This window comes from Hyposmocoma kahamanoa, unplaced genomic scaffold, assembly GCF_003589595.1.
Source record: "Hyposmocoma kahamanoa isolate Upper Pololo Valley unplaced genomic scaffold, ASM358959v1 99879, whole genome shotgun sequence".
Taxonomy (NCBI): domain Eukaryota; kingdom Metazoa; phylum Arthropoda; class Insecta; order Lepidoptera; family Cosmopterigidae; genus Hyposmocoma; species Hyposmocoma kahamanoa.
This window is the reverse complement of record NW_020656077.1, coordinates 936711-962230: the sequence shown is the minus strand read 5'-3', so window position 1 is coordinate 962230 and position 25520 is coordinate 936711. Positions and strand designations below refer to the sequence as shown.

General features: G+C 35.3%; 1 long non-coding RNA gene across 1 annotated transcript; it reads left to right on the top strand.

The window, feature by feature from the left end:
- Window positions 1-1145: 1145 nt before the first annotated feature.
- LOC113239481 lies at window positions 1146-20642 on the top strand. The gene is made up of 3 exons (XR_003311190.1): window positions 1146-1214; window positions 19547-19671; window positions 20591-20642. It is a non-coding gene; the product is annotated as an uncharacterized LOC113239481 (long non-coding RNA).
- The last annotated feature ends 4878 nt before the right edge of the window (window positions 20643-25520 follow it).

Sequence of the window (25520 nt, the reverse complement as noted above, 5' to 3'; positions counted from 1 at the left end):
AATACAACTTTATATTCAGTGCTGTACGTCAAAAACAAGACGTTAGCTAACATATTAACATGCAAGTATGTGAAATTGTATACAGAGTGATCATTAATTTAGTGGGTAAGTTGAGGCTGCTAACGAACAGGTAGCACGTTTTCGGTGGCGGCGGCAAAGAGAGCAAAACGCACTAAGCCGAGTCTGATAAATGAGGCCCATTGTCGGCTACCGGTCTTAACTGAACCAACGACTCTCATGAACGCAGGCCAAGGGTTCTGTCTTTTCTGCTTTCTGAGCATTTTTAATGTGTCGTAATAGTATAAAATTATACAAGATTTCATTAAACGTTTAATATGGCGTTCGTATAAGTAAAACAAACAACATGTGTCCTGTGCCCTTTGAAAATTCACACATGGTAGTTTTATCCACACGCAAAATAGGCGTTTTGTCGTCGAATTGTGGCTGCCAGCCCGTTGCAATAAGTACCAAGTATGGTATGAATTTCTGGTAACATAAAAAATGGCTTTTATTTAGTTTAAAATGTCATTGGAATTCAAAAGATGAATTGATTACAATAATAATTTCACAGCAAGCCAAGCCGCTAGACACTAAAAGTCGTCCGCTAGTCGTTTTCATTGACGAGTTTTTGTTCAGAATGATCAAATTTTAGAATATGTGATTATCTAATTTTCTCATCCTTGCCAGTACCTGCCAAAGGCGGCCGATGAAAAGATGTTTTCACGCAAATTAAGTAAAAATTTGCCAACATAGACTAATGTTCTTATGAATTGTTCGTCCCGTCACTTTGTATCGTAAGTTAAAAAATCACACTGGTAGACTGGGTTGATATCGCAAAGATGTGACGGTATTAACCAGAAGATTTACTGAGTAATCATTGTCTGTTATTTTTCAGCTTTCTGAAAGTCAAAGTACATATTTAATTTCCCCAAAAAACAAGCAACAAGTTCAACTCAACAAAAAATTCGTATATCCATGGTCAACTAGAAAGCCACTGAACCCTAAACGAATGAAAATAAAAGGCTACCGGACCCTTTGTCCGGTGGTGTATTAAATGTTAAAAAGTTAGACGTAGCGGAGTTTATTGACACCCGATATAAAAGCATATTTTTTACTACATCATTAGTTATGGCCGACCTTATGAAGCCGGGAAAGTGGTGACTGGTGCTCTGTGATGCAGATTATGGCTACGCTACTCAATGATCTTGCTTCTGGTATGAGATTAGTTATATTTTATTTTTAATATTGTCAAAAATATGAGGTATCGATATAACCACTGTAGCAATTATTTAAGTTACAATCCTATGATTTTTGCTATGATAGTTGATACTCCTTCATTTTTTTTTATAATATTAAGCGACGGGACGTACAAGTCGTGCGCCTGATGGTGAGCTACACGCCTGTCCACGACAATTATATTGCCACTCAGAGCTTTAAATTTCAAAGATCTGAGTGGCACTGCCACTGCGCCCGTCACCCTGAGAGTTAGGTTAACAAGTCTCATGTGCCTGTAATTTCACCAGCACCCTTACCCTTCAAAAGCGGAACACAGTAATGCTGACATTACTGCTTGGCGGCAGATATAATAGAAGGAGCTCTTCTGCTGCTGTCCAGTGAAGTACTGTCACTTTACTTATTTCTGCCGCTAAACAGTAATGTAAGCATCACGGCGTTCTGGTTTTGTATATAAATAAGGGTGCTTATGAAATTACACGTCTCAGGGTGATGGGCACAATGGCAGTGCGTCTAAGATTTCTGCGATTTAAAACTCTGAGTGGCACTGCAACTGTTATGGATAGGCGTGTCGCTTACCACCAGGTGCAAGCCTTGTTCGTCTCTTCACTTGGAATTATAAAAAAGGCACATGAGACTTGTTCACTTATGTCTCAAGGTAACAGGCGCATCAAAAATGAACTGCCTAGAATCCAATTCCGTTATTATATAATATGTGTATTTCCAGCTAATTAAATGTTTGTGATGAAATAAAAAAGAATCAAAAAAATCATTCTTCTCAATCATGTGAATTTGTCAAAAGAATGAATAGTAATTACTTTTAACCGAAGTAACGTTTTCAAATCTAATTTGCTTATAAATGCAATAAAGATATTTGATTTCATTACATGAGTATACCAATAAGATCTTTCTGACACTTATTCAAACATGGAAATTCATATTCAAGTGCCAATAATGTTCTCACATTAGTGTCAATGTAAACAAATCCTGCGAACACCATAGACAAACTGTCATTAGCTTATTGTTGTGATAGGACAGGAGTTGTCAGGAAGCTGTCATTGTGACAATCATTTGCGTGTCATCGGAGACCAATACTATATCTATGTCATCAGTGTGTCAGATCTGTTTCCGCTTATTAGTCCACTAATTGCCTGTTGCGTTTATTTTGCTTCATTTTATGATAAGTTTAGAGCAAAAAACTTTATAAACACTTGTGTAAAAAAGGGTATAATAATGCACTGGTGGTCAAAGCTGTAGCCAAAACATTAAACTGATTTTTTAAATTTCCATTCCATATATTTTGAGTTGCAGCGACGGACTTTTGTTTAAGTCTAAAGCTATCTTAAGTTATCAATTTTTTTATCCCAAAGCAAGCAAAATTGAGTCGAGGATGCAAAGTTTTACTTATACATGACTTCTTGGAATTCTGTAAGTATTTAATATAAAAACAATTTCACCTTTTCTGAATAAAAAAGATTTTAAATATAGCATAATAATAAATAACAATAAAATAAATAACGTAGGTACACACTCATAGGAAGACCCTGTATCGCGGGTGCCATGTACACACACATAGACAACTTACACCATAACTCACGAGAGAAACGAATGTAGGCCTTACAAATATTTCTCCCGGCCCGGGAATCGAACAACTCTGCGTGGCAGTCCAGCATGGTAACCGTTCAGCCACAGAGTTTGTGCTTAACAGCAGTTAAGCACAAACTTTTTTCTACATAAAAAAAAACTATTGTACTTTAGGTATTTTATATTAGACTGGTTATAATAACAGAGAGATTCTAATAACCAATATTACAATATGCCCATTACACAGAAGTGCCTATAATCCCCACGTTCTCAGTGCATTTACGATCATGTCAATGCGCATCAACACTCACTACAATAAAAGTTAATATTAGTGATTTGCTCGCAATAATTGAATTCCGTCTTCAGCCCGGCTAATCTGACGTTAGATATTCGACAACTCCCGAGCACCCTGCTTCCCCCAAAGTAATCGGTTTACTGACAATAAATTGACTTTTTCGATTTCGACATTATACTGTTACTACTCTTTTGTGGGGCTGTACACAGTCACACCGATTTTCATCAACCTATTCCTATTGGCGATACATGTCCCAAAATGGTGTCTTAGCTTTTTCATCTGATTTACTATCTGATATACGCTGGACATGCATTCGTTGCTACAACACATTATTTTGACACAGCCAGACAAAGCTACAATTCCTCACGTCAATTAACGACAGCTTGTGTTTCTCGGTTACATTGAGCCTGAGAATGACTAATCACTTCTTGATCTTGAAGGTAATGAAATAAAACAACCCCTATATATTTTTTTAATTTAACCCATAAGTTGCGTATCAAAACTATGTCGAGTTTTCTTCTTCTTTTTTTCTTCTTCGCAAAGGTCGTCTATTCTTCTTACTCATGACTAAAAGTCGCCCAGCGAGCTGTAGAACGAGCTATGCTCGAAGTTTCTCTAAAGGACTAAAATATATGAAATGAGGTTATCCGACAAAGAACTTAGGTCGTCGACATAGCTTGTAGAATATAGCAAGCTGAAGTGGAAGCGGGCTGGCCACATCTGTTGAAGAACCGATAACCGATGAGGAAAGCGAGTTCTTGAGTGAAGATCACGGTTCGGCAAACGTTGTGTAAGACGCCCTCTTATCAAATGAAGTGACGATCTGCGAAAGGCTGCTGGCAGCAGATGAATACGACAACCTGAGTACCGGGCGAAATGGCGCGCACTGGATCTTTGTCCAGCAGTAGACTCCAATAGGTGGATGATGTAAGTTGCGTATCATCCTATATAATCAAAGCAAAATGTTCGCGCACCTATTTTGTTCGGTGTGAATTCATCCGTGGGCGTGACAATGAAGTAGAAACGTATCGGTTTTTGTGCACGGGCCGACATTGAGCCTATTCGTCCGAATTCGGACTCTATTATTACAAGTACAACACGCTATATACGTGACACTTTACGTTTTACGTGACAGTTTACAATTTCACATTCTTGGACTAATATGGCTTTTAGTTTTTACTAATAAATTGTTCAAAGTTTTAGTAGCTGGTAGAGTTACGTATTTAAGTCTCCTGAAAAAATCACTGGCAAATTAATTTAAAAATGCATTTAATTACCAAAATTGTGTTCCCTTTCTTTAAAATGTGTATAATAGAATAAATCGAAGGTATTTTTTTTTGTGTAGGTACATTATAACTCTCGTGAATAGTAACATGTTTACAAACGATCTGTAAAATCCGAAAGTATTATCCCAAAATCCTATAATAAGTATGATCGCAGTACAATCACGTCGAAAACATCAAAGTAGTCATAAATGGCAATAACAGTTCAACACAATAACGGTGTCACTTTAAATTTTTGCAAAATCGCTCGGTTTCCTCCGTTTTTACAATAAATACTCGTATTTGGTGTTTTCAAAGCATCGAACCGGAAATATGCCGAGTAATAAAGTGAAAAAGATCAAAGAGTCAGTTTTTGTCCAACTGCCCACCTTCCCGATGCATCAATGGGCTGGAGAGTCCATTCAAAGATTTCACTAGTTTAAACGTCGCATAAAATGATTGTTGTTGATCTTTTGTTATTATTACGTGTTACGATACGGATACTCCAAGGTTTGGGTGGATTTTAGATTCAATTTCCCTTTCTGATTAAAAATTTAGGCTTTTTCATAATTTTTTCGAAAAAAGAAGTTGTTTTATTCAACTGGCACTTATTTGTGAAAATACAGGCTGTATAGAACGATGACATGTAACAAAATCAATATTTTGTTTTAAGATATGAAGTGACGAGACGAACAAGTCGTGCGCCTGGTGGTAAGCGACATGCCTGTCCACAGCAGTTGCAGTGCCACTTAGAGCTATAAATTACCAAGATCTAAGGGCACTACCACTGCGCCCATTACCCTGAGCTATAAGTTGACAAGTCCCACGTGTTTGTAATTTCACCAGAATCCTTACTCTTCTTAACCGGAACGCACTAAAACTCACATTACTGCTTGGCGGCATATTATATATTTGTTAGTCTTGAATGTATATTATACATTTACTCAAATGACGGTTGATAGGGGAGAGTGGAAAAAAAATACATGTTTTGCCGACACCACTTAGCGTGAGATAAGGACAGGAAGAAGATAATACGTTTACTCATATGCAATTCAATAGGCTAAACCAGGTGTAACATGTTTTTCACTGCGTCCGTCACCCTAAGACATAACTCCCATGTGCCTGTAATTTCACCAGCACCCTTACTTTTCAAAATCGGACCGCAATAATGCTCACATTACTGCTTGGCAGCAGAAATAGATAACGTAGCAAGTAGTACTTCCCTCCACAAACTCCTTTACAAGGAGCTCTACTGCGTGGGGCACACTATAAGTTTCCGGAATGAATAACAAAAAAATACTATAAATAGTCAGAAATGAATTTATTGATTTTCAAAATATTCTCCGTTAGCGCTAATGCACTTTTTCATACGAATGAACAAATTTTGAAAGCAATTATGCCACTCCTCCGTGACAATATCTAAAACATAATATGTTTCATTCTCTTCGACAGACTCTTCATGTGATGAATATCATTGACCGCGAAACTGGTTCATAATTTTTGGAAATAAATAAAAGTCACAAGGGATGGCTCATAAGGCCAATGTTGTTCACCTTCAAAAATTCATTTGTCTGTCTGGCCGTGTGAGAACTGGTATTATCGTGGTGCAAGGTGTTACGGCGTTTACGGTTATTTTTACGGAGTTTGTCAATAACTGGCAGTAAATAAATGATCGTGTACCAATCACTATTCACGGTACAACGATTCTCCAAAGCAACAGTAGCCACGTGTCCAGTTTTATTAAAACAAGTACCAATCATCCGCTTAGAAGCACTTTGCACGCGCGCCACTTTGGTTGGTTTCGGCTAATCTCGAAAGACCCATACGCTCGATTGCTGCTTTGTTTTGGGATCGTTACTATAAATCCATGTTTCGTCACCTGTTACTATATCTCACACCAAATTTGACGCTCCTTCGTTGAATCTGGTAAACGTGGCATTGCACCAAGTGACGCGATCCGTTTTTTGAACCTTAGTCAAATTGTGTGGGATCCACCGAGAGCATAGCTTTTTCACACCCAAATGTTTGTGTAGTATTGATTGTATTTGACTCATACCTATTTGACCTATTTGACTCATGCCTAAAGATGCCTAAATCTCATGGTACGTCACATGTCTGTTTTGATCATACGGCGCACAGCATCGATGTTTTTGTTGTTCACCGCAGTGGACGGGCGACCATCACGAAATTCGTCACTGAGATTCACACGACCGTGTTTGAATTCAGCAAACCAGCTATAAACAATCGCCTTGCATGGTGTTTCATCGGCAAAAGCAGTTTGAAGCCTAGCGAAGTTCCGCTGAGCTGTTAAATTCCACTTAAAGTCGTAGAAAATCATACTACCAACATTTTCAGGAGTTAAATTTATGGTGATGTAGACAACCAATTTCTAAAATGATGCCACAATGTAAAAACAAGTGACAGTCAGATGAAACAAGAAAGTTCCATTTTGAAATGTTGTAATTATTTTATAAACATTGTTTATGTAAGTTCCGGAAGCTTATAGTGCGCCCTATGTATAATATTAATTAATTAGTGTAGTTTTACCACGTCCGGCCAAACATTAGACATACAAAACATATAGAAGGTATATTCTGCGTTTATTCATGCACTTCATTAGACTATACTAGGCGTAAAGAGTTTCTTTAAATAATATTACATAACGTGCACATAAAATATGGATTTAATAAGACAGTCAGTAATTTAAATGCGGTGATAGTATATGTCAATGTTCAATGACAGTGAACTAAATGTCAAAATTATTGAGATATGCAGTTTTTTAAAACTAAGCTAGCCCATCTACAAAAAATGCAGTTCAATTCTAGTCACATATTTAAAATTTGAAAACACAGCCCTTTTCGTAATTTTAAGGAACTCGGTTAACATTATCATTTAACTGTACAAGTTTATTAGTAGTTTATGTGGTAGGGTTCAAATATTATAAAGTATACCTAATTATGTACATTTAGTATATAGCCTTAATGACCTTTGAACGTTGCGTAAGAAATATTTTAATTCCTCTTAATAGTTTGTCAACGATATCATTAGTAAGCATAAGTATTAATTTCTCCTACAGACTGGAAAAAAAATTAACAAAAACCCAGCGCACAGACAGCGTGGCACCGATCACAATGCGCTTGCGACTTCACGTCACTCACTATACTATCGTTTACTCACACCTTACAAAAATAATAATGACTACTTGCGTATTTGTTCCTGATGTAGCCAGTAATATCAGCTTTATTTATTTACAAATAGAACACTGCGTTGATTTCTCAGGTGCTGCATAATTTTGTCAAAATCTGTCCTAACATCATGACTTAAATATGAAACGCTACGTAATTTTGAGCCCTAAATGCGTCCGTAAAGGTTTATTTTTCTTTAAGACTAGTAAATGTAACTCAGTAGAGGTGTTATAGTATCCATTTAACTGTCAAAGTCATGGAATGTCATTCACGATAATGGATCGTTGTAGGAAGGAAGTTGCAGGTACGCGCCGAAAAAACATTTTTGTGAATGGTGCGCGCGCGCACAGGGGGAGGATTTTGTGGCATCTCCTCTATTCAAAATGAGCCTTTATATTTTCCTTTTTATTATACGCAATTAAGTTCTTACCAGTATTAACTAAGTTTATGTCTAAGTAATTTTTTGTTTAGATTTTTATGTGTAGCAACTCATTAATTATACATGTTTCGGTTCTTATTATTGCTTTTTTATAAGCTTTTGGTATTAGTGTCTGATACGAAGTATATTGCCTTTCTACACAGTTGTACAATTAAGCTCTTTGGGTGATGCCTGGGAAGGTTCACATTCGATTAAAGTGTTACATAACTTTTAGAATTTAAAAGGTTTCTTAAATACTTCTAAACTAATCTTTCCTCTTTCACTCGCTTTTGTCATTGTTATACCTGTTCAAATCTCTCCACGATTAACCTCCACATCATTTTCTCCACCTGAGTCAAGTTCCATAATATCAAAACGTACGACAGACATACGCAATTACATACTTTATTATTATGCGATTGTCGATGCACCCATGACACGAGGTGGGTACGTACTATTTATACAAATTGAATAATTCATGTTAAACGATATCTTTCGGAAACCTGAAATAGGCTGATCAAATTGTACACAAAAATAGCAGGGTAACCCCCAGAGAATAGACAGCAATATCCTCTTATTATTTTTTATTTACAAAATTTATTACTACTTTCCGTTCCCTAAATACATTCGGAAAATTCTGATTCGTGAGAATACTATATAAGTTCGGGTCTCAAAAAAGTATTTTACCTTTAACAAGTTTTTTATGATCTTAAAATTTACAGATTTGATGTTATATAGTTCTCACTTATCCAGGTTACAGCTACCAGAAGCTGACGATAGATGTCACTGTATTAATTGCAAATATTTATTTATTTATTGTAGGTATATTACCATGATGTTTTACTACCATAATTGTCATAATTATTTTTTTGTGAAAATCCTCCACTGGTTTGTTATTTTTGTTGATACTAAGACCGCATACAAAGAAAAAATTCTCCGATCTACACTTCACTCGGAGCATAGGAAGTAGTACCTACAAATTACAAAACACAATTTGAAAATAATCTAAGTATAGAGTACTAAAAAACCGACCTCAAAAGTACATAGAATTACGTCTATTTGCTAAGTTTTATTGAAATATCCCATAGTTCGCCACTATACAGGATTTGATACTAGAGATAATAAAAATCGGTTCTCACTACTCAAAGTATATTGAGAGAAAAACGCCTATAATTGGAGAAATAGCAAAATCAACCATTAAAATAATTGCTCCTTAAGTAAAATTTAGGCGCTATTTATAAAAATGAATCTTCATGCGTGAACAGCGACCCTTAGAGGTGGATGATTTTCTTCAAAATGAAATGGGACTACTATGGAAGTATCCCCATTCCAACAAAAAAGAATCATGAAAATCGGTTCACAAATACCGGAGTTATCGCGTAACATACATACAAAAAAAACATACAGTCGAATTGAGAACCTCGTCCTTTTTTGAAGTCGGTTAAAAATAAGACCTCCATCACAATATTCTTGTGCTATATGGAAATAACCTTTGTTAAAATGCAGTAGGTAATTAGTTATTAATATTTTTATACAAGCATCGCGGATTGGTATCTTGGTTATGGAGTATGACTATGATATAGAAATGATATGCTGAACGATTCTGAATTTGACTTGAATTTGGTTCACTTGTTCAAATTACAACAAAGACAGCAATAAATACGTCTACTATTTGATGTAATTTTCGAAGCAGTGACATTCAATTCTATAATGAATGGCGAATGTTGCGACTCGCGCTTTCCAACGCGTGTGCATAACGAGATTATGCGAATGTATGCGTCTGTACACGGCGCGCGACGGGCATGCACACATACAAGCCGCGCTACCACGTTTCTACGGAGTTACCATATTTGTCTTATTATACTACGTACAAATCGAGTCAGTACGAGTTTCTTTGTGTTTGTTACAGGTGTTTTACTAGGTGTCAAACAGTTTTTTTCTCTTACAAAGTTACTTAGTATCCGTTTTTATAGCAAAAACAGTAGCAGTTTTTAAATCTGTAGACCTCCTTGTGATGTACTTCGGTTTTTAAGGGTGTGTTGGAGCAATTACAGGCACATGAGACTTGTTAACTTATGTCTTAGGGTGACAGGCGCAGTGGTAGTGTCCCCCAGATCTTTGCGATTTAAAGCTCTGAGTGGCACTGCAACTGCAATGGACTGCCTCCGTGACCGAGCAGTTAGTCCCAGGTTCGATTTCCGGGCCGGCAGAAATATATCCTACATTGTATGGCCTACATTTATTTCTCTCGAGAGTTTGGGTTTCATTTGTGGTTATCTATGTGTGTGTCCATAGCACCCGTGACACAGGGTGTCCCTAGTTCGGGACTATGTTGAGTGTGTGCATGTGTGCGTTATTAATGGTTAGGCGTGTCGCTTAACACCAGGCGCACGACTGGTTCGTCTTGTCATTTGGTATCATAAAAAAAGTTGGTCATTGTAATAAATTTTTATTAAATGCGGTTAGACATTTACATAAAGCTACCAAATTATCTGAAATACTTCGTCAATGATTGTAAGGAAAGAGTGTTCTCTCCCTGTATCTTTAAAATGCCACATGACACGTTGTCCCGTAGATTAGTTCGGTTAAACAAACAAAAATAATGTGTACGTGACATGTTGAGTCTGTGATCCAGCAGTATGAACACATACATCACACTGCCGAACACGGGCCAGCTTATAACCTAGATAAGCAGGCCCGTGGTGAGCGTTACAATAAGGACTGATCATATTTGAGCTGACATTTGAAAAACTTTAGCAATAAAATAATTTTTAATTTGCTAACACGTATTTGACAATGATGTCATACCACACTGACTCAATGTCAAGGTTGTGTATTACAAAGGTCTTCTAGATGTTAAAGACCACATAGATACCGTGGTCAGCAGTGGGACGTTACTGATATAAAATTAGTTCAGGTTACGTTCCATTAATGCTACGTTACTATAAATTGTACTACGCTAAGGCGGGTTTACGATAATCTATAAAGGACTATGTGATAAGACAATATGTATTACGAAATTGTAATCTATACTGTTTATTAGTATCTAAATAAATTATAAACACTCCTGTCATTTGGCAAATAGAACTTGTCTATTTCACAGAGCTTAAAACTGAATAATTGTATAGAAGTAGTCACATAACCACACAAAAGAAATTAATAACTTCATTAACATGGTATAAATAGATTTTATTTTTAATTCAACATCACTCTAGCATATTGTATCAATGGGGTTCTGGTGCTATTGAAGAGTGAGCAAGATCAAAGGACTTACAGTTTATTCATTCAATATTTTTATTAAAAAGAAGTAACCGACTTAAAACTTGGCTTATAAGTACTGAAACTAAAAAGTTAATAATCGATTACTGGAAAGTGCTCGAAACCGGATTCAAATTATGTAAAAATAGGGGTATTTTGCCACCTTTTGAGATGGAATATTTTCAGTCATACCAATTACTAAGTCATTTACTAATGCAACTATTAGTTTTGTTTTCTTTTTATATTAGCCTTGGAACCTTGTGTCACACAACATAACTTGTACCCAACCCATGTGTACTTATGTAGTAATTATTATTATTATTATTGTATCAAGGTTTCATTGGTTTGTATTGTAAAAAAATATTTTTTAATTATTTATTGTTCAGTAGTTTATTACACATGCATCACCACTGTTCAGCTTTTTGTAGTAAATAGTGGTTACCGGTGCTGGTGACACAATCATTACATATTTACTCTAAAAAAAATTTTGTGATAAGTTTCAATTGTGTCTCCTGTTTGTTGACCCAAATAAATAAAAAGAATACTGAGGCACCCTCTATCCAACAAAAAAAGAATCATCAAAATCGTGTAATCGCGTAACATACGCACAAAAAATATAGTCCAATTGGGAACCTCCTCCTTTTTTGAAGTTGGTTAACATTGTACAGTTACAGACGTAAACAGTACCAACAATGACAGTAACAGAGAAAAACCAAACCCAAAAACTACCAAAAACTAGTATACATTTAAATTTAGAATTTCAATCAAACTGCTAAAAAACTATATAAAATATACGTAAAAAAGATTTGTCACGATTACTGCGATTGTTTACAATCGTAATGTTTTTGGTTACATACTCGATGTGTTTTTACCATCATGATATTAATTTATTTTTTTTGTGAGAATACTCTACTACTTTGTTATTATTATTATATTATTTATATAAAGGTTGAACAAATACAAAGAAAAAATCCAGTCGGATCATAGGATTTTTTTAATGTTCGAGGATTAGACAACATCTCATACTTTGCTTTGATCTCAAAGTAGCTAAAGCACTTATATTATGGAAATCGGAAACAATGACTGTATCGCAAACACCTAGAAAATTTAGTTTCTACATTAATCCGGCCGAACCGGAACCTCAGAAATGGCTAGACCATGAAAACCGGAGTGTTAGTCACTCGACTATGGTGGTCGACAAATTTTTTTTATAATGTAAAGTGACGGGACGAACAAGTCGTGCGCCTGATGGTAAGCTACACGCCTGTCATAACAGTTGCAGGGCCACTCAGAGCATTAAATTGTAAAGATCTGAGGAGCAATGCCACTGCGCCCGTCACCTTGAGACATAAGTTGACAAGTCCCATGTGCCTGTAAATTCACCAGCACCCTTACCCTTCAAAACCGGAACGTAGTAATGCTAACATTACTTCTTGGTGGCAGAAATAGGTAAGGTTGCAGTACTTCCCTGGACGAATTCTTTCACTAGGACCTCTACTGTTACTAAATCAATAATAAGAAATTAATAATAATTATATTAATATTAATATAATTATATTTAAAAACCCCATGACATAAAACCTCTACAAAAAGTATATACGTTAAAAACAAGATCATTATATTGTGATCGTATATTAGATAATCCTTTTCGGCTACCGGTTTAAAATACTGGCCACAATTTTTTATTGTGCAGGATTAAAATAACCTGCTTTTTAAACTACCCATTCCTTTACCGCTTTAAGCAAATGTGTTAGGGTTTATTTTGGTATATTTTTGTATGTCCAAATGTTTCTATAGAGTTTTAATGCAGGATTTATTGATCTTTTGATTCGGTTAAGTTATGATGGGTGTGAGCTTTTTGATAGAGCTGAGCGACCGGATGCGAGCGAATAGCTTCTTTTCAAACGTATTAACTATTAATTAAATATAAATAAAATGTGCTTAATTCTCTACTGCAAACGTTTCAAGACTAGCTTATTATAGTAACATGAGAGATTAGCTTAAATGCACTCTTCCATTAAAATTCAAAAAATAAATTCACTTGCATTTTAATTTTCTTTCATTTGCTTTTTCATGTCGATGCGCGTTAAGAGCATTTCTCGTAATGTATAGGAAATGGTTTTCCTATCCGGTTATAATGGTTACGCCTAGAATAAATAATAATACTACATAGTCAATATAAACCCTGATCGTCCTAAGCACACGTAAATTTCAACTAGATTGACATTCAGTAAAAATATAATTTTGCTCAACAATTCATAAATCATTGACCTTTCGCACCACAACTAAACTGCTGTTTTCTATTTTTAACGACATTCATAATCATGGCTTGTACAGATATACAGCCTTATACCTCCAGGCTGCACAGGATTGCCAATTTATAAATGCAGTTAGGAAAATAAAGGAAAGGTTGGTAAAAGTCGTTAAAAAAATGTTGTTCTCCTCCGTAGCAAGTACCAGTAATGATGAGGGTACGTGACGTTATCAACGTGAGTGTATACGTGAATATATACATCTACTTGATAGAATATATGTGGTAATTTAGTCTACCCACCGAAATTACATTGATTCTGATATATGTATTTATTACCTACATAATTTCAATACAGCTCACGAGTGTGAATAGTGTACCTTGAAAACAAGAGTCATTTTGAACTGTACAATATAATGTTGTCCCAATATACATGGCCGAGGTTTATTACTAAAATATCACTAACAATCCGTCCGTCTGTCGAAATGCGTCATTAAATCGCCATCGACCGCCACAGTGACATAAATAACGAGAGATTTACTCCTCTATTTATTTATTTATATGTTTTATTTATTTATTACCCTGTGCCTGCCCGTCTGTACTTCGCTTTATAGTTTCTTGAGTCCTTCAACTGATCGGCTTAGGATTTATTTTTCTTTTACCTTTATATTAATATGTTTTGACTTGTCCTTTTTGTAGACGTTACGGTTGTTAAACTTGTTAATTAGCACATGTTTTGGTCAAGTGAATAATCGCACATTATCATTACAAAAGCAATAAAATAAAACAATTATTAACGTCTGTTAGAAGTCGTAAATATGAGTTGGATATGACGTTGATTCAAAGGTTAGGAAGAAAATAAAACATGATCAGGTAATAGTGCTTTTCCGTCGTACAGACTGAAGAAAACACCCAGAGCGACATACGTAGCTGTTGGCTTTAGTCGATAATAAAACGAGCACAGTCATGCAAATCAAATAAGAACTATGCAAATACTGCATTGATGCAGTCACTAGGCAAATATACCGTATAAACTCGTCGATTCCTGCGTCAATTGTGCTCTTTGGCATGAAACTTCAAATTCTACATTGGTCGCGGCCATGAATATAATGAACATTATACAAAATTTTTATTTATGTTCTAAGGAACTTTAAGTGCCATAAGAATCATGAAAGTGCAAAGTGCTTAAAATTAGTAATGCAATATAATGTCCAGTGTGTTATGTAGCTGACCTCTGCTGAAATTACAGGCGGTTGAGGGGCGCAGTGGCAGTGCCCCTCAGATCTTTGCAATCTAAATCGGTACTCCGACTGCAATGGACAGTCGTGTCGTTTACCACCAACCTCACTACTTGTACATCCCGTGAAATAGTATCATAAAAAAAATCGCACTGTGGGTGTTTGCGTTTTCCATCACAATTTATTTAGTTATTGTATTTATTATCGAAAGCGAAATCGAAAAGTAAATAAAGGTAAATATGAATTTGGTTTGGTGTTTTGAGTAGTGCGCCATAGTATAATTTCACCATTTGGTATCATAAAAAGAAATAGAACTTTATTGGCAAAAATTTTCTTGTTTAGTTTCCCGTATAAAATTGTCTCATACCCTGGTTGATTTGAAAGGGAAGGTATTTTTTTATTTTGTATTTAATTTCCTTTCTCGAGAATACTATTCCATTTGCGATGCTAAACAGTCCTTTGTAAGGTTTTGCACTCAACCTCCTTTACTCCCTGGCAAGTGTGGAATACCTACCAAAGGTAAAGTGTGGTATTGTGATACCGAAACCACCTCACTCATTTACATGTAATAAAAAGTAGAATTAACGTGAACTCGTGATTAATAGCGGCTCATGTCTCCATCGTTAAACGGTGTTATTTATTACATTTTAAAATGTTTTAATGCATACAAACGGAGCTTTATCGTCCTCCAAGACGATTTTAAAAAGTGAACTGTGATCGTCAACGTATATTTTTATTAGTTTCTATACAAATACACAAATGGAAAACAACGACGGCTTTTTATTCAATTTTGAACAACGCGTTCAGATTAGCTTTCCAATAATATGCTATCCCTCATTGCGGGAAATAATTGGGAAAGACGAAACATGTGCAACAATAATGAATGTTATTTGATGAATTCAAGAATTGAAGCGGTTAATATTTGAACTGAAAATTAATTGTATGTAATTAAAAAGCCATGGTAGCTGAATGGTTTAACGGTATCTCTATCAGAGGCCGTGGTTCCAAATCCAGGATCAGGCAACCTCTGAATTTTTCGGAATTCACGTGCAGAATATAATTTGAAACTTACCACGAGATTTTCAGTGAAGGAAAACATCGTGTTGAAACCTGCACATCGAAGAATGTTCACAACCCTCGGAAAACGTGTGATGTCCCCAACCCGCATTGGGCCAGTGAGGCGGACTAAGGCCTAAAACCTCACGTCAGCCCAGCAGTGGAACTTATAAAATAGGTTGGATTTGATGAATTCACACATGTGATGTGTATTCTACAATATACGATTAGGTACTGCGTAATTGTGTTGAAAAATAAATCCTATGTTTACGAGTATTTGTAGATATTTTTTAATTGGATATTTTTTGTCGTTTACCTTTGAATTTAATGATTTTTCTCATATATGTACTCTATTTTTTTTTTGTTTTCTTTTTTTATAATACCAAGCAACGGCACGAGCAAGTCGTGCGCCTGGTAGTAAGCGACACGCCTGTCCATAATAGTTGCAGTGCTACTCAGAGCATTTAATCGTAATGAATTTAATTTTATCGTAAAGTTGACAAGACCCATGTGCCTGTAATTTCACCAGCTTCTTATTTCTTATTAGCTAGATGAATTCCATGAAGTGATATTTATTTTTACCTATGACACTGAATTGCTGTAATTTTTACATAATTTTTGCAAACATTTTTGGATAATTAGTTATAATGGTTCGAAACACCAAACTCAAAGAGAGTCTTAGTCGTTTCACACCGTGGCCCAACGTTACTAAGTGGTCTAAAGCGACCCATTTCGAGCGTTCTGAACTTTGTATTTATAGATGTTTTGGTCATTTTAATCATTTTTACTTAATATACAGTCAGTACATACGCGAGTACTTACTGTAAAGTATAAATAGGCAGGTAAAATATAAACAATCCTAAAGAGGATTTAACATTTGAATTTAGATGAAAAAGTAGAGCAATAAAAAGAAAAAAATAATAATTCATAATGCAGTGTATATAGACCATTAGCATTGTCTGATAATAAAAATCAATTGGACACTTCATGATAGCAGCTCCAAAAGCGTAAAGTATATCATTTAAAATTTTATTTGAACCTTTAGCGCGGACTAATTAGGCGAATTCATTACTGGCAGTCTATACTGCTTTCGAGTGAATGAACGAAACCGATCATTTCGTTTACGGCCCCCATAAACTGTTTAGTGTCGGACACTTTATTTTCATGTTCCTGTTTTTGTTGACCCCGTCCATCGCTGATCATCTGATTGTTATTGTCTGTCTTTCTATTGCATTTTATAATCTGTAATTTTATAGTTTTTATAGCACATTCACGTGCATCAACACACTTAGCGAAATTCAAATTCGGTTTTCGTAGGAAGTATTTATTCAAAACATAAATTATTCAGGAAAATTATTGCCAATATTATCTTTGTCAACGTTTAATGGTATAATTTCAAAAGAACCAACTTATGTTTCTGGAGATTGTATTATTCCTTAATATTCAAAGTAATTGGTGTTATAAAGCCATATCACCAAATGACAAGAAAGAAGTCATGATGACAAACAAGAAGGAAAAGACTCCACGTAGGAAATTAATTGATATTTTTTTATGATAAATAAATATAGTCTATTTTGACCAATGTTTAATGTTATAATTTCAAACAAAAACCAATATATTATATAATACGGAGACAGTATTATTTTTTTAATATAATGCCAGTAATTGTTTTTAGTGTAATCGCAACCTTGGTGTAATAAGATCACATCCGCAAAATTACAACTTTTTAGGAGAGACGTTAAAAGATTCTACGAACGATGATTGGTGATAAATTTCGGTCATTCTCGGACTAATGTTCACAATCTAATTTCCGTGGCAATTTTTATTATTTGAATATTGAATTACATAATATATTAACGTGTAATTTTTAAATAATATTTCACGATACAGTGCTCGAATATTAAATAATATTGGACAGTAAATATTTCATATTTAAATAATAAAAATTGCCACGGAAATTAGTTAGTGAACACTAGTCCGAGAACGATCGTTTCATGCTTAAAATAGGAGATTTATAAAATTTCATACAACAACATGATATGTTTAATTCGTCCGTATTATTTTTATGATTTTCATGTGATAAAATACTTTTGACTTAAGATCACATGTGACTCTATTATAATTAAGGCTACACATTTTGGTGAACATTCCTAATGTCAATAAAATGGGCTGTCCAATCTTCCCAGATGTAACAATTTCTGTAGAAAAACTCAGGTATCTTTGTGTATAAGATTGCACATGTAACTAATAATCAAATCACCAATCAGTTTCAGTCTAGACGTCATTTTAAGCAATTATACATTTTTTAAAATTAAATGGACTTGCTCTTGACCACTACCTAACTCTTTAGCATATATAGGATCTACGATGGAACGAGCTCGCCCAGAAGATGCCTATTCAAACGCACCGTAAAGATTCATTGCAAATGTATAGCGTCAAAACATTTATGATACAGGCAACAAGTATCAGGTTCAGGCAAATTATTGGGGTTACACTATAGGTCAATCTTTTTTTGTCCTGTGATATTTAATTTTCGGAGCTTTTCATTTAAAATTATTTATCTGTTTCATTACCCCTATTGTTATTTACCATGTTATGTTTATTATTGTGTTATATAATTATAAGGTTATTATTTCAAAGTTATGTTTTTTTGTACATCTGTGTTTTCAATTGTAACGAAATGTATATTATACTATACAAAAATATTGAATATGTTGCATTAAGCAAAAAGTGTATGCATAAATTAATAACTACAAGGTAGATACATGTATAAATTAAGTTATTAATATTTTACTTCACATCAAAATTTATTTGAAGTTATTGGTTAAATTACTCAAAATACATTATCTAATTCATATATTAGTTTATGGCAAAAATAACAAAAGAAAAATTCCGCATATAACAAGTGAAACTTGTCCATTTATGCCATACAAAATATGTATTCTTTTTGCTTTACAATATATGTGTGCATTTGACTGCCATCTCACCTGATGGTAAGTGACGATGAGGTGACAAGATGCACATATATATATAATACCTATTTAATCTCGCCTTGAAAATGCCCAAGTTATAACGTTAAAGGAATAAATCTAAAGGCAGGAAATTCCACTCCATAGCGGTTCACCATATAAATGTGGAAGCGTAACGCTTCGTGCGAATCCTTGGAATATCCACAGCATAAGGGTGGAACCCAAGCCTACGTCTGGTCCCCCGATGATGGAAAGGGGTAGGCAGAATTACAGCGTCAAATTCCATCGCACACTTTCCATGATATGTCCTGTACAATACCGATAGGCTGGCAACTTTACGGCGGTGTTCAAGGCTCTACAGCTTAGTCTTTACTAAGTTCGAGTCGCCTATAATATTCTCATTAATTTCAACGAAACAAACGAAACAACGCACACACTTAACATAGCCCCGCACTAGAAAACCCTGTGTCGCGCGTGCTATGGACACACACATAGACAACCACAAATTACACCCAAACTCACGAGAGAAATAAATGTAGGCCATACGAATATTTCTCCCGGCCCAGAAATCGAACCTGGGACCTCTGCGTGGCAGTCCGGCATGGTAACCGTTCGGCCACGGAGGCAATTATTGTAAGAGCAAATTTATATTTGCTCTTTTTCCGAACCTCTGCTTTTCCTCTCTACATGACGCCCTAATTATCCTTCTTAGCTGTATTCTATCATCCCCGCCCTACTAGGGAGGCTTTGCGGTCGTCTTATAGGTTTTTGCTACTTCTTTCATGATTGCTACACAGAAGTCGGTGAATTTCGATTCTGAACGCTGCCAGGAAAGGCGCTCCCTCTCGTAGTCGAGTATTTCACCAGCCTCGAATTTGAGCTTCAAACTGTCAATCGATCGATGGAGCTGATTGAGCAACAAGTACGTAGAAAAGGGCTGTATACCCCTGAAACTTTGTTTTTGTGGCTGTTGCAGTGGTATTTACATAGCTGCCAATTTACATAGCTACATAGTGGAATTTACATAATCTCGCAAATCTACACATTTTCCTTTCCATATTTCGTTTATATATACTATTGATTTGAAGTATAATGTACTCTTTTGCCTTTAAATAAAGAGAAACTCGAAAATGTATACGTTTCTTTAGTGGTGTGACTCAACTTTTCGTTGTCCAGGCCACGAAAGCAAAGGTTTTATGTTAGAACCAATTTGAAAATGACATTCATAACTTAGAAATAAAAGTCGTGTTATGTAGTGTAATATGCACTCATATACAAGATATATGCACTTTATTTACTTAATACATAGATCTGGTCAATGACTTCATATTATAAAGTTGTTTGTCATCGTCATGTTTTCATACAAAAATTGTTTATATTAGCTTCTATTTACTACTAATGAGATTTACCCAATACTAACGAGGTATGGTCAGTCCTATTATTAACTTTGCGCAAATACACAGAATAGAATAGAATTTAATCAAAAATTGCAATAATGATAATAATAATAACGCGCACACACTCATAGCCCCGCAACAGGGAAACGCTGTGTCGTTGGTGCCATGGACACACACATGGACAGCGACAAATTACACCCAACCTCACGAGAGAAATAAATGTAGGCCATACAAATAATTCTCCCGGCCCGGGAATCGAACCCAGGACCTCTGCGTGGCAGTCCGGCATGGTAACCGGCCACAGAGGCAGTTAAAATATAATTTAAATGTATTACTAGCGGCAGGACAAAATACAGTAAATTTCAATTAGAAATATGTATTATATTTTTTTATTGATCAATTGTATCCCACCACAGATCAAAGGTTTCCCTCAAAATTTTCCAGTGCTTCCCGTCTTTCACCACCATTCCTTGTCAAACCCATCGAGATCGCTCCACTACCGCCAACTTCTTCTCAGCCGTACGCGCCGTCGCCTTCCATCCTCGGGCACCCAATGAGTGACGACGTTAGCCAACTTCTTGCGATATATCCGGCCAACGTGACCCGCCCAATCCAAATACACCTTTATGTTGCTCAAAATAACATATGCAAATATGCCAATCCCAGCCCGTCTGCCCTTTATATATAATTACTTTTTTTGAGGTTACTTACTAAAAAAAAATGTTACTTACTATACACATACATCACCTTGGAATGACCTATCTCATTATACTACTCATACATCATACATATAATATATATGATCTACTGGGTCTGCTATTCGTAAGGGTATTTGAATGCTTATGCCCAAAGTATTATTCGACGTTCTCCATATACTGGACTTCGGAGTAAAATACAAAAACTACACGTAACGATAAATATTTAGACCATTACAGCACGACCCAATAATAGTTAAATTATATAATTTATACAAACATATACCAGTTGTACCTAAAATGAAGAGACGTATCTTTAAACATGATTTGTGTTTATGGGCCTTTGTTTTAGATGTTGTCCCAATCACTAGTTTTATTTGATGTCTTTATTTATGGCGGCTCTAGAACTAAAACAATTTATTATTGGATTTTTAGTAACCAACATCTCCATAGTTAATCTTGTACGATATCTGTTTTATACTATCATCAAATAAAATAAAGGCTGATGTACGATATTTTTTTTATGTTCATACAACCCGGCAAACGACGACCCACCTAACATAATATATCATTACCACCGCGGCCTGTAGCTTTGCGACTGGCCCTAGAAAATCTTAAAATCCCTGTGCCTATGATTAAGCTGGCAAGACTATTTTGTGTGTGTGCGTTATTTAAAAGAAAAGATCATGATCACACTTAGGAATTCCGTTATCCTCCCTATTCTTGAATTCGCAACAAAACAGTTTCAATTATCGCAATTTGCGGTAGATATAGAGTGGTGATACCTACCCAGAAGCATCCTGCATGGACAACCGTACTAGAACCACGTGAGCAAGCCTGTAACCATTGTATGATAGGACATAGGACAGGTATGGTAAGTCCACACAAACGTAGCAGCGCGTCTTGTATGTGTGCACGAAAGCCACACGCTCGCATTCGCATAATAAAGAAAGGCTCGTGAGACGACTAGTGCTGTAATAATAATAACGCAGTACACTCATGGCCCCGCACTAGGGAAACCCTGTGTCGCGGGTGCCATGGACACTCACATAGACAACCACAAATTACACCCAAACTCACGAGAGAAATAAATGTAGGCCATACACTTATTTCTCCCACTCTGGGAATCGAACCTGTGCGTGCAATCGGACATGGTAACCGTATGGCTACGGTGACAGTTAAATGTAAGTGCAGTAAATGTAACATGTATGCATCGCGAGATTATGCGAATGTGTGTTAGTGTGAAGTATGTGCTATAAAAAATAGTGCCAACCAGCAGCGTTTCGTTACTCAGGCACCTACTTGTAGCACAGATAATTCCCTAGTTTGTATCTTTGTAATTGATCTGATAATCAAGACTTTAATTCAACATAGTCGTCTCATCGAATGGAAAGTAATAGCCTAAACCGCCTCTGCCACCTTCAGACATTTTGACGACAACAAAGAGTAACCGGTTTTCTGAAAAAAAGTAACTTGAAAGTAAGAAACGCATTGTTTGAGGGAAAATGATTTAATTGAAACGCGATTTGAAAAACAATGAATGAATCTTTTTGGGAAAAATGAGATTATTTTTATTTAAGTAAATACATAATCATTAGTTATCCACTTATAAACGAGAATATAAATTTATTTGGTTCTATTCAGCAATTTTTTGAACTTTCAAATCGTATTTTCTTAATTCCATAATTTTTCAGCAGTGTTTGGCTTCATGTGCAATATTTTAAATGAATATCTTTCAGACTAGGTTTTTATATTACTTCATTGCAAAATTTAGTTAATTCGTCTGTCACGTCGAAAAATATCTAGTTTTTACTTTCAAAACGCTCTACTATCGAGATTTTGCAAATAGCCGGTTAGAAATTATTCTTGATAACCTTAATGTGTTTGTTTAATTATTGTTTATAATTGTTCATTGTGAAATAAACACACTCGTACCTACGATTCAATATCTAGATCATCGGAAACTCGTATGACAGTGAAGTATAGGATATTAATTAGTTATCGTGGGTGATGTGGGTGAATGTATAAATCAAGCGGACGGACGGACAGACGGACGGACGCAGTAAATCTAAGCTCGACGTGAATCACTCACCGGCCGGTGTAAACTTATAGGAGTTATTTCACAACGTCTATGTTGTTATTCTGTTTTATTTATCTATTATTTAGGAAGGTATACTTTACTTTGTTGGTTATATAAATTAATTTATTTATGTCTTATAAGAAACTGGATTTCATTAACGAATTTCAAAGTTAAACTTGATTTATTACCATTCTACTTATTCTGTAGATAAGAAACACCTAAGTATTATTAGAGCGGTTACACACGGCTCTTTTAGCAGCGATGCAGTAGCTAATCGTCTACATTTACAAACACGCGTGTCTGCATAGATAAAACACGCGATAGCATCTCTGCTAAACGTCACCGTGTGTAAGCACTCTTAGGCTTTCATGTAATATGAAAATTAGAATCATTTACTCCAAAGTAGGTATCTACTGCAAGAAATTAATTTTAATTAATATAAAGATCTCATAATAGTCTACATACAGTCTACATCAAGACGTAACCGAAACTCTTTCAACGCATTTAATTGTTTTTAATTTTTTCCGTAAAAGAAAAGGCAAGGGTTTAAAACCACACAGTCAAGCCTTGGTGAATTTTTCTTTTGTTTTCGTTAAATATGTATACGCCAAGTTTTCAGTCCATATCCATATGTATCGTAGAGGATGAAAAAATAATGATATATATATATGTATATATCTTTCTATTTTTACTGACATGACCAACAAGAACCATAATAAATATTGAACGCTAACCGCGAAAAGCCATGGAAACAATCTATTGAACAACGTTACTATACCAGCGTACTAGATGCGATGTTCCATACAAACAATTTGTTTCATCACTGATGTGCGGTTCCGACATTACACGTCAATATCGTAGATTAATAAGTAACACCGTGTTCTGATTACACAATAACAGAGTATGTACAATATGAATTAAACAGTTACTATGGTTACCATATATAAATTTAAAAAAATATAAAAAACACTAGACTCAGAGAAAGATATTTGCCTTTCCGCAAGGAAAAGTACATAACAGAACATCGATAATTTCAACTAATTGTGAGTTTTTTTTTTCTTGAACCTAATTTGATTTTCTTTATAGTAATATAATTATAAATTTTAACGGAAGACCCCTGGGTCAAAACAAAATTAAATGTATTGTGCAACTAATAGCGACTATACCAGGGGCTTTACGTTAATTCTCCAACTATGGATAAATATCATTGGTAAACACTCAATATTAATAGCCTGACTAGCTCATTCCCAATAGGTATAGACTATCACGTCTGTCCACGGTACTACGGCACCTACTATACTCTTTGTCAAAATTCAACATTAAAACAAAACACTATCACTATCGATAGTGTTTTGTTTGGTACATAATTATACTCTCTCTGTGAATGTTCTTATCTATAGATTGAAGTCGTTGCTATTGAATATGATAATATCACAGTGACAAAGGAGTCAATTTAATGAACATAAATTATTAACACAGCGTATTTTTGTTGAAGTTTTTTCAAACGTCAATACCCCGTATATGACGTTTTTTCAAATTTAGTAGAAGTTCACCAAAGAAATAGTACCTACTACACGAGTAAGTAACATAACACACCATTATTATATCGCTATTCATAAGATACAAATTAGTGCTTTTTGAAGTAATTGATGAAGGTTTATTTAGTACAAGAAAAAGAACCTTCTGCCGTAAGTTACCTTTACTGTGAATTGAAGCTTTTGATCTCGTTTTAGTAATCAATATTGTCAACATGGACCCAGAATACAGATGTTAACCTGTGTGTGGCATTTGCTCAGTCACTGGAACAGTAAATACCGTCACAATATACGAGCAGTTTTATATTAGAGCGAATGCCGCGTAGGCTTGTTTTATTATATTTTTATTTGTATATTTATTGGCTGGATCGACCGCGCCTGTTACTCCAATTAGTCGTCCCTTTGTTTTCTATTGATTCGGAGTTCTTGCCATTTTTGTGAAGTTTTATTAAAACGTCGTCTTCGTCATTTCTGTTTGAAGTCATAATAGAATACACGATAAACCTTCATTTAAAGTAAATGTTACTGACTTCACTTCAACTTCTAAAACAATACCATTAAAAAATATAAAGTCGAATCGTTCAACTGATTTTTTTGAGTAAGTCAATATGATGTAGTAAATAAATTTATTACAACAACGCAAATACCGAATATAAACATTGTTACTAAGCTTTGTACGTAAAAGAACAAAGGTTGTTTTTCCTTTTCCCCTACATCACTAAGTTAGGCTAAAAGCGCTTCAAGAAATAAAACAATATTTCCTTATTTTCCCCGTGTTGAAATCCTCGAGAACATGATCCCCTAACACGCCGGCAAGAAATCACACTCGGCCAAATTGCGTAACATACTTACCCCCAGTTTAAAATGGAGTCATAAATAAAAGGTAGACGCCGCACCTTATCGCTTCGAACCTCCGAGCCACAACAAATGAAAGAATACCTCCCTGATAACCCCCATCCCTCCCAAGAACACACTCATCCTCCTCTACCGTATATTTTCGCGTTCCCCGTCTCTCTCCGACATGGAACAGTAAAACGCTGTTTTACATTTATAACTACAAGCCA